The sequence below is a fragment of the Schistocerca piceifrons genome, chromosome 1 (assembly GCF_021461385.2).
Source record: "Schistocerca piceifrons isolate TAMUIC-IGC-003096 chromosome 1, iqSchPice1.1, whole genome shotgun sequence".
Lineage (NCBI taxonomy): Eukaryota > Metazoa > Arthropoda > Insecta > Orthoptera > Acrididae > Schistocerca > Schistocerca piceifrons.
The window spans coordinates 134,892,088-134,900,262 of NC_060138.1; positions in this window are offsets into that span (position 1 = coordinate 134,892,088).

Below are 8,175 nucleotides of genomic sequence, written 5' to 3' on the forward strand. Positions count from 1 at the left end.
AGAAAATTGAATTCCTGTAGGGGTATGCATCGAGAATCCTGACCTGGAGTCTTCATTTCCATTTGGTATGAACCTTTTACTTATTTATTTAATTTTTTCGTAGTTATAATCAGTACCTCGATGTAGTCCAATTCAGTACAAACTTTTTGTTGCTGTTTCTAATAATCAATATCTTGTTATAGGCGACTTCTGTGAGATGGATCGATGGCTGCACAACAACAACAATTCCGGCGAGGGTGAGATGCCTGAGTGGGAAAGCAAGATGGTGGCTGCTGAAAGACAGTGGGATCCCTCCCTTATGTAGCAAGGGATGGATACATTTCACTGGGTGGGAGAAATGCCAGAAAGATCGAATGAACAGCTCACTACAGGGATCCACAACGTAAAATTTGATTATGGTGTGACCATTATCATTTAAGCATATAATTATTATTCAGGAGTGGTGATTTACTTATTTGTCATTGATTGTTTACAGCATATATTTTAAAAATTTTTTGGGCACTGTGCTTAACTTTTCCCGTTATTCTTATGTTACAGAGGTGGCACCAACACCGCCACGACAGGAGTTGGCTGTGGCACGTGCACCTAGACCGGTGGTTGTGGGGGCGGGTGTCAAACACACACACCAGCGACGTGCACCGCAGTGCAAAGCGCCGCTCGTTGCCTCTTGGGAGGCCGCCGTAGCTGATGCAGTGCCTGCCCCCGAACCACAGCATACCATCTGGCGTCCTTGGTTGCATCAGTCAGAGCAACTATCTCCACCCCACAGGATGGGAGTGGTGAATGGTCTATTATGCAGGAGCATCACGGAGCGTCCTCGCCGCAGCTTGGGTGCTCCCTCCGGAGGTCGCAGCCACCACATAATACTGCTCACGCTCCGACTTCTCGCCCTCGCCAGCAGCGCAAGGTATGTGTACCTAGGTGCATACCTCTCCCCCCTAAAGGCGCCTCATCCGCAGCAGTCTCGTCCACTGCCTGGATGCAGTCATCACGTAGCTGTAGTATTAATTATAATTAATCTGTGGCTAGCGGTAGTGCTCTATCCCGTCGTGATAGTGAAGTTCATCAGGTTAGCGGTGTCATGGCCTCTCTAGAATACTCATCGGTTACTAGGGCCTTTGAGGGGCGCACCTTATTTAGTAGAATAGAAAATCCGGTTGGGGGGGGGGGGGGGGGTATCGTAACTAAGCCAGGTTTCAAGAAGCGTGCCTTCCAGTGTTGGAGGCAGTGCTCCTGAAAGCCCTAGAAATCCGAGATATATTGCCATTAAATGTAATGCAGTGCTCTGCTGCGAGTTGACCCATCCTCCCGCCGAGGAGAAAACCTTACATTATATCTGGAGTGATAATGGGGTTATATCTCGGAGTACATCAGTCGCTGAGTGGTATTCTGAATCCATCTTTGGTGCTATGGTTCAAATGGCTCTAAGCACTATGGGACTTAACATCTGAGGTCATCAGTCCCCACGACTTAGAACTTCTTAAACCTAACTATCCTACAGACACCACACACATCCATGCCTGAAGCAGGATTCGGTTTTCCGAGATGAACGTAAGAGAGTCAGCTAAAGCACTCAGCCAATTACCCCACCTTGACACCTATATTCACGTCTGTGATCCGTTAAATGGGCTATCCAGTTATATCGATCTCCCTGAGGATATTAAGAAGAAGTGGGCTTCCATTAACGTTCAAAATGAAAAAGATAACGCTTGTTTTGGATGGTCAATCCTCTCTTGTGAAAGAAAAATTAAACAAAATCCAGAGCGCACAACTCGATATGGGATAGGACTTAATATTTGTCGATGTTATAGCTTTGACGGTGTCAACATCCCTGTAAAGATTCAGGACATATCAATATTTGAAGCACAAAATCCCGTAAAATCGATTCACGCTTATGTCCTGAAGAGGAAGCAGAATAGCAAGCCAGATGAGCAGATCAAGAATATTATAGTCGAACCACTCCATATTTCGAAATATGCAGGTGAGCTTGATCTTCATGTTACACGCTGCTCTTTTCTGAAGTTGATAATCAGCATTACGTATGGATCAAAGACATTTCCCGCCTCCTTTACAGCCAATTATCCAACCATAAAGATGAGAAACACATTTGCTTCATGTGGCTGAATACATTTTCAGAAGAAAGGTGATTTCACTAACTACGACATAGTCAAGTATACGAACAGTGACCCAATACTGTCAATTTTTATTCCAGTCTTTCATCACAATACCAATTCTTTAGACGATGATCGGTTTCAGTCCATAATGACCATCCTCAGATCTACAATATACAAATATATACACCTAGTGTGCAGTGTGTCTTTCAACATGATACAGTAATACGTATCACAATATACTCTCATACAACCAGGGAAATTTACAAATAAAATACGGTAAAACATACCTGTTTTATATCATGTCCTAAAGTGATAAGGGCATAATGGCATTGTCAAAACATATAAATACAATCAGCACAGCATCGTCAGATAGATCTAAAATAAGGTGTAGAATAGGCCATATCGTCCACACAGTTATCATTCCAACTGCCTACTGAAGTACAGTGGCTACCAGAAATCTGTTTGCCTACTTCCTCCGCAGATGTCGCTATTGTGGGCTTAGATGGAGTCATCATTTAGGCAAAAAACAAAATCTAATAGAATCACATTAGGTAAAATACATGCAGCAGACTTTTAAATATTGATAATAATCATAGAAACCAATTGTGATACATATAAAGACGAATACAGTTACCCATATAAAATAATTAAAAGGAAATATGTGAAGAGAATAGGTCCTATCCTTTTATCGAGAATTTACTGTCAACAATTAATATACATAATAGATTGCCTGTAGCAAGCTATAAATTGCCTATGAAAGATAAAACGTCTATATGACAGCTGAGAAAAGACAGAGAAATTATCAGTGCCCTCTGTTGGGTCGGCCGACAGGTTGTTATGTAGGCACGCACCGATCGTAAGAACTTAACCACTAGAGGGCTTTACATACATAGTGATATGTCTCGACATAAATCATCAAATAAGGGTAGGTATAAATATGTGAGAGATTATTTGGTTATCATCACCCTTGACCAATGCCTCTCCTGGATCCCCCATCTCCGGACTATCCAAGTCAAGATACACTCCCGACTCCATCTCCTCAAGCTCCTATCTGGCCGCACATGGTGTCTGGACCCCTCCACCATCCTCCACACCCATAAATCCCTCATCCGCCCTATGCTACACCCATCCCACCTGGATCTCCACCCTTCCTACCTTTTACAACTCCTTTGATATCCGAGAACGCCATGCGCTCTGCCTCGCCAATCGCATCCGCCTCCCCTCCACCAAGTGGATCCTGTATGACCTCATTCCGTTCCCACACCTCCTCCATTTCCTTGATCCTCTAAACCTCGTGTCAACTCGATTCCCCTCACTTGCTTGTCTCTCTCATCCTCTCCCAACCATGTCCACAGCCGCACCTGTATTCCCAAGTCCCATCTGCTCTCCATCTCTCCACTCTCTATACCCTCGCCCCAGGTGGCTTCCATCAACTCCCCCTCCCTGGTGAAGCCCTAATCCTCTCCATCTACCCCTTGTACCAACATTGATCCTCCCCTTCCACCCCCTGTGTCTTTTCCCAAGGGCACCCTCCCTTCCTTCTTTCCGTCCTCCCTTCCTCCCTCCCTGCTCTCCTCTGGGCTTCCCCTACCCCATACCTTCTTTCCTCCCCTCCAATCTCCTCTGCCACTGGAATCTACAGCCTCCCCTCTTGCCCACCTTTTCCGCTTTGGCAGGTCCCCAGAATGGTACACGTACAGTGAACATTTGCGTGATGGAGATCATCACCATCGGTTTTTTTGTGTGCCATTGTGTTAGTGCCTTAGTGTTTCACCACTCACACTCCATCATTCACGTGTGTCACTTCAGTCACCTATGTTTGTGTACCAGTGCTGAAGTTTTTCTATTTTACTACGCCTGTGAACAGCTCCATGTTTTATCTTAGTCCGTCTACTGTTTTTTGTCCATAATTTTGTTTTGTTTTTCTATGTCTTCCTATGTTCTGCTTGTAATATCTGTGGCCGGACAGCGGCGTTGTATTGCCGCCGCCGTCCTACCTTGTATAAGGTGTTAAAGTGACAATAAAGAAAAAAATTGGTTATCGTAGTACGTTACCAAACAAAGCAAAGTAGGCTTTGGGCACAAAATCGCTTTGTCCAATGAGTACCCCAGTGAGCTCATGATTTTTGGCTTCGGAAATCTCCAACTCGTCCAACAAGTCGAGAGCGCGACCCTTCTCTGCCCTGCGTAGAACCATATTTTATTTGTAAATTTCCCTGGTTGTATGAGAATATATTGTGATACGTATTGCTGTATTTTGTTGAAAGACACACTGTTCACTAGGTGTATATATTTGTATATTGTAGATCTGAGGATGGTTATTGCGAACTGAAACCAGTGATCATCTGAAGAATTGATATTGTGATCAGACTGGAATATAAAACATTAGAAAACTACTTAAAAAGGCAACTGATGGACAGTGAATCCAAGGAAACCGATTTGTGTTGTTATGCCTACAGAAGAAAACAAGTTCATTAAATTAAAGACTGCTCAACACCCGGAACATTGTCCATTGGTTGTATATGCAGACTTCGAATGTTTCCTTGCCGCTTTTAGCTGCTTTAAAGGGAACCCCCTAGCCTCACATATCACCTTCACGCAAAAACACATACCGTATGCAGTAGTGTACCTAGTTGTGTGTTCATATGATCCAAGTCTTAACTGCTATGAATCTTTTGTCAGGGATAATCCAGTGGTTTGGTTGCTCACTGACCTTGAAAAACACTCATGGGATGTTGACAGGCTCTACAGCACCTAAATCCCAATGACCAAATTGGAGGAGGATAAACAGTTATACAATGATATGGTTAACTGTCATATGTGTGGGCTGCCATTAGATATAAAAGCTGAAACTACGTGTAGAGATCATTGTCATCTTACAGAGAAGCTTTGCGGTGGAGCTGACATTTACCACAGTTACCACGACACGTACCCGTTTCTGTCCATAACTTAAGTGGGTATGATGCTCACTTTCTAGTTGAGCAATTAGCTAAATTTGGTTGGGAGAAAAATCAGGTCAGTAGTATCGGAATAAGGGTGACTTTGAGCCACTCTGCATTGTTGCTAGATGTATGCAAGATAGTGGCGATTATGTCATCCAAGATGGCTGCATGTGGACTTGCCAACAGCACATGACGTCACACAAGATTGTGGCCATGACATCATCCAAGATGGTGGCTTTTGGTGCAAAGTTTGAATTATGGCTGGAATATAGCTCAATTAGGCTACATCAACTAAGCCAACGACCCACATTCCATCCCCTCCATCAGAAAAGTTGGGGAAGTTCAAGTTCCCACAGGATAATGCACCATAGCTACACTAACCTAAGAAAATCGCAGGAAGATATGTCACTTGGGATACCCCCATTGCCAGCTCTTCCTGTGGATTCATGGGAAAAGGACTTGTCCAGTGCTGGACATAAGTCTTTATTATTTTGCATGCTGCAGTCTTTATTTAACAATTTGATGCAGTACAGCCATTCAGTGTGTTCACCACCTGGTCCAGACTCCAACTGACCTAGTACACAGTACTGGCACCAGAGACTGCTGTTATCTGTTCCATGATGTAACCCAAGATGGCGGTCTGGGGTGGGGGAAAATAGCAGGAAAAGGATTGTGCATGTGCTGGAGATGAGTCTTTATTTTGTAGGCAGAGACTCCACGACAAGATCTAGAGTCCTACTGACCTAGAACACATCGCTACCACCAGTGGGTGCTGTCATCCCTCCTGTGATGTAATCCACGACGATGAGCCAGAGGGGAAAATTGCACAAAAATGACTCAGCCTGCGCTGGGCAGCGGGAGAGAGTAAGGAAAGAGTGTACTTTATTTATTTTGGATCAATTTTTTTACAGATGGAGTATATTTATCACACTGATACGAAACACATTCTGGGTTCACAATAAACAGTCTTCAGACCTGTAAACTGCTCTTTTATAATGCTTTGCAGACATGCAAACACATCCTAACTTGTTGTTGTTGTTGGGGTCTTCAGTTCTGAGACTGGTTTGATGCAGCTCTCCGTGCTACTCTATCCTGTGCAAGCTTCTTCATCTCCTAGTATCTACTGCAACCTACATCCTTCTGAATTTGCTTTGTGTATTCATCTCTTGGTCTCCCTCTACTATTTTTACCTTCCACGCTACTTTCCATTACTAAATTGGTGAACCCTTGATGCCTCAGAACATGTCCTACCAACCGATCCCTTCTTCTTGTCAAGTTGTGCCACAAACTCCTCCCCAATCCTATTCAATACCTCCTCATTAGTTATGTGATCTACCCATCTAATCTTCAGCATTCTTCTGTAGCACCACATTTCAAAAGCTTCTATTCCCTTCTTACCCAAACTGATTCTCGTCCATGATTCACTTCCATACATGGCTACACTCCATACAAATATTTTCAGAAACGACTTCCTAACACTTAAATCTATACTCGATGTTGACAAATTTCGCTTCTTCAGAAACGCTTTCCTTGCCATTGCCAGTCTACATTTTATATCCTCTCTACTTCGACCATCATCAGTTATTTTGCTCCCCAAATAGCAAAACTCCTTTACTACTTTAAGTGTCTCATTTCCTAATCTAATACCCTCAACATCACCCGACTTAATTCGACTACATTCCATTATCCTCGTTTTGCTTTTGCTTTTGTTGATGTTCATATTATATCCTCCCTTCAAGACACCATCAATTCCGTTCAACTGCTCTTCCAAGTCCTTTGCTGTCTCTGACAGAATTACAATGTCATCGGCGAACCTCAAAGTTTTTATTTCTTCTCCATGGATTTTAATACCTACTCCGAAATTTTCTTTTGTTTCCTTTACTGCTTGCTCAATATACAGATTGATACGGCGTAAATGCGCGAAATGTTGTACGTCTCCAAACTAGATAAGGGACCAACATGGGAAGAATTTAAGAAGAAGTAGAAAGAAATAGATAACATTGCAATTAGGCAATATTATTTGACGAAACATATTTTGTTTAGGAAGAGAACTGGAGATAATTTGATGTGGGGTTGTTAAGTCCTGGCAAATTAGTCAGTGAATTAATGTTGTTTATATGTTTGAGCTACCGGTTCAGTGATGCAAAGAAGTTTCACGAACTTAATGGAAAATGCTACTTTCTTAATATGGAGAGTGGCGTCTGCCCAGATTTGATTTCACTTAATCTCAGTCAAGAGGCAAAATTGCCAATGGTGTCACACCATGCACCTTTATTTCAAATTATTCTGTCAAGATTGGAAGAGTCCACCTCAGTTGACATGTTTGGAGCTATTACAATAACTGTCCCAGATTATTCCTATTTTTTTGTTGCTGTAGAGCTGACGTTTAAATTTGCTTTACCAACACCAGTGAGTAGAGCTACCAGACAGTGTGTTATACAAGCATTTGTACATCGTTTCCTACGCAAGGTTGATAATATTGAGAAAGTAATTGCTGACAATCGTTTGCAATTCATATTGATAATTTTGAAGCATGCTTTGCAGAGTAGAAGAATGCAAACGGTTTACATTTCTTCTTACCACCAGGTATCACTTGGAAAATGTCATAATGGAGCTTGGGGCAGCGTGTAGGCTGCTGCTTTACCAATGGTATCATAGAGCTTGAGATTCACATTTACCCCTGTTTCAGGATGTAATCAATTGGTTGCTGAATGATTCGGCATCTTTTCCTGTTATTTTAGTGTTGCATGAAAAGTTTCCCTCAAGTAAGATAAGAGAAAATGCACCATCTCTTACTTTCACTAAATTAAGGCACAACATGGAAGGCTACTGAGAGATGACAAAGAAATGACAGGTATAAAGTATCAAAAAAATTGGATAAAGTCTGATGAGATTACACACATTGACCCACAAGCGACATGTACTGACACATATGTTCTTTCTTAATTATTCCAATGCATTCAGGGTGGAACCTGTTCCACAATCATATGCTTTAGTAGTCGAAATATTGGGGAGCAGGATGCTGAAAGGAGTCAGTCATGTTTCTAATGTGGAACTACTGTGCAGGTAATTGTTTTAGGACGTGTAGTAGGAATACTGTACCTTAAGTAAAAATTAAG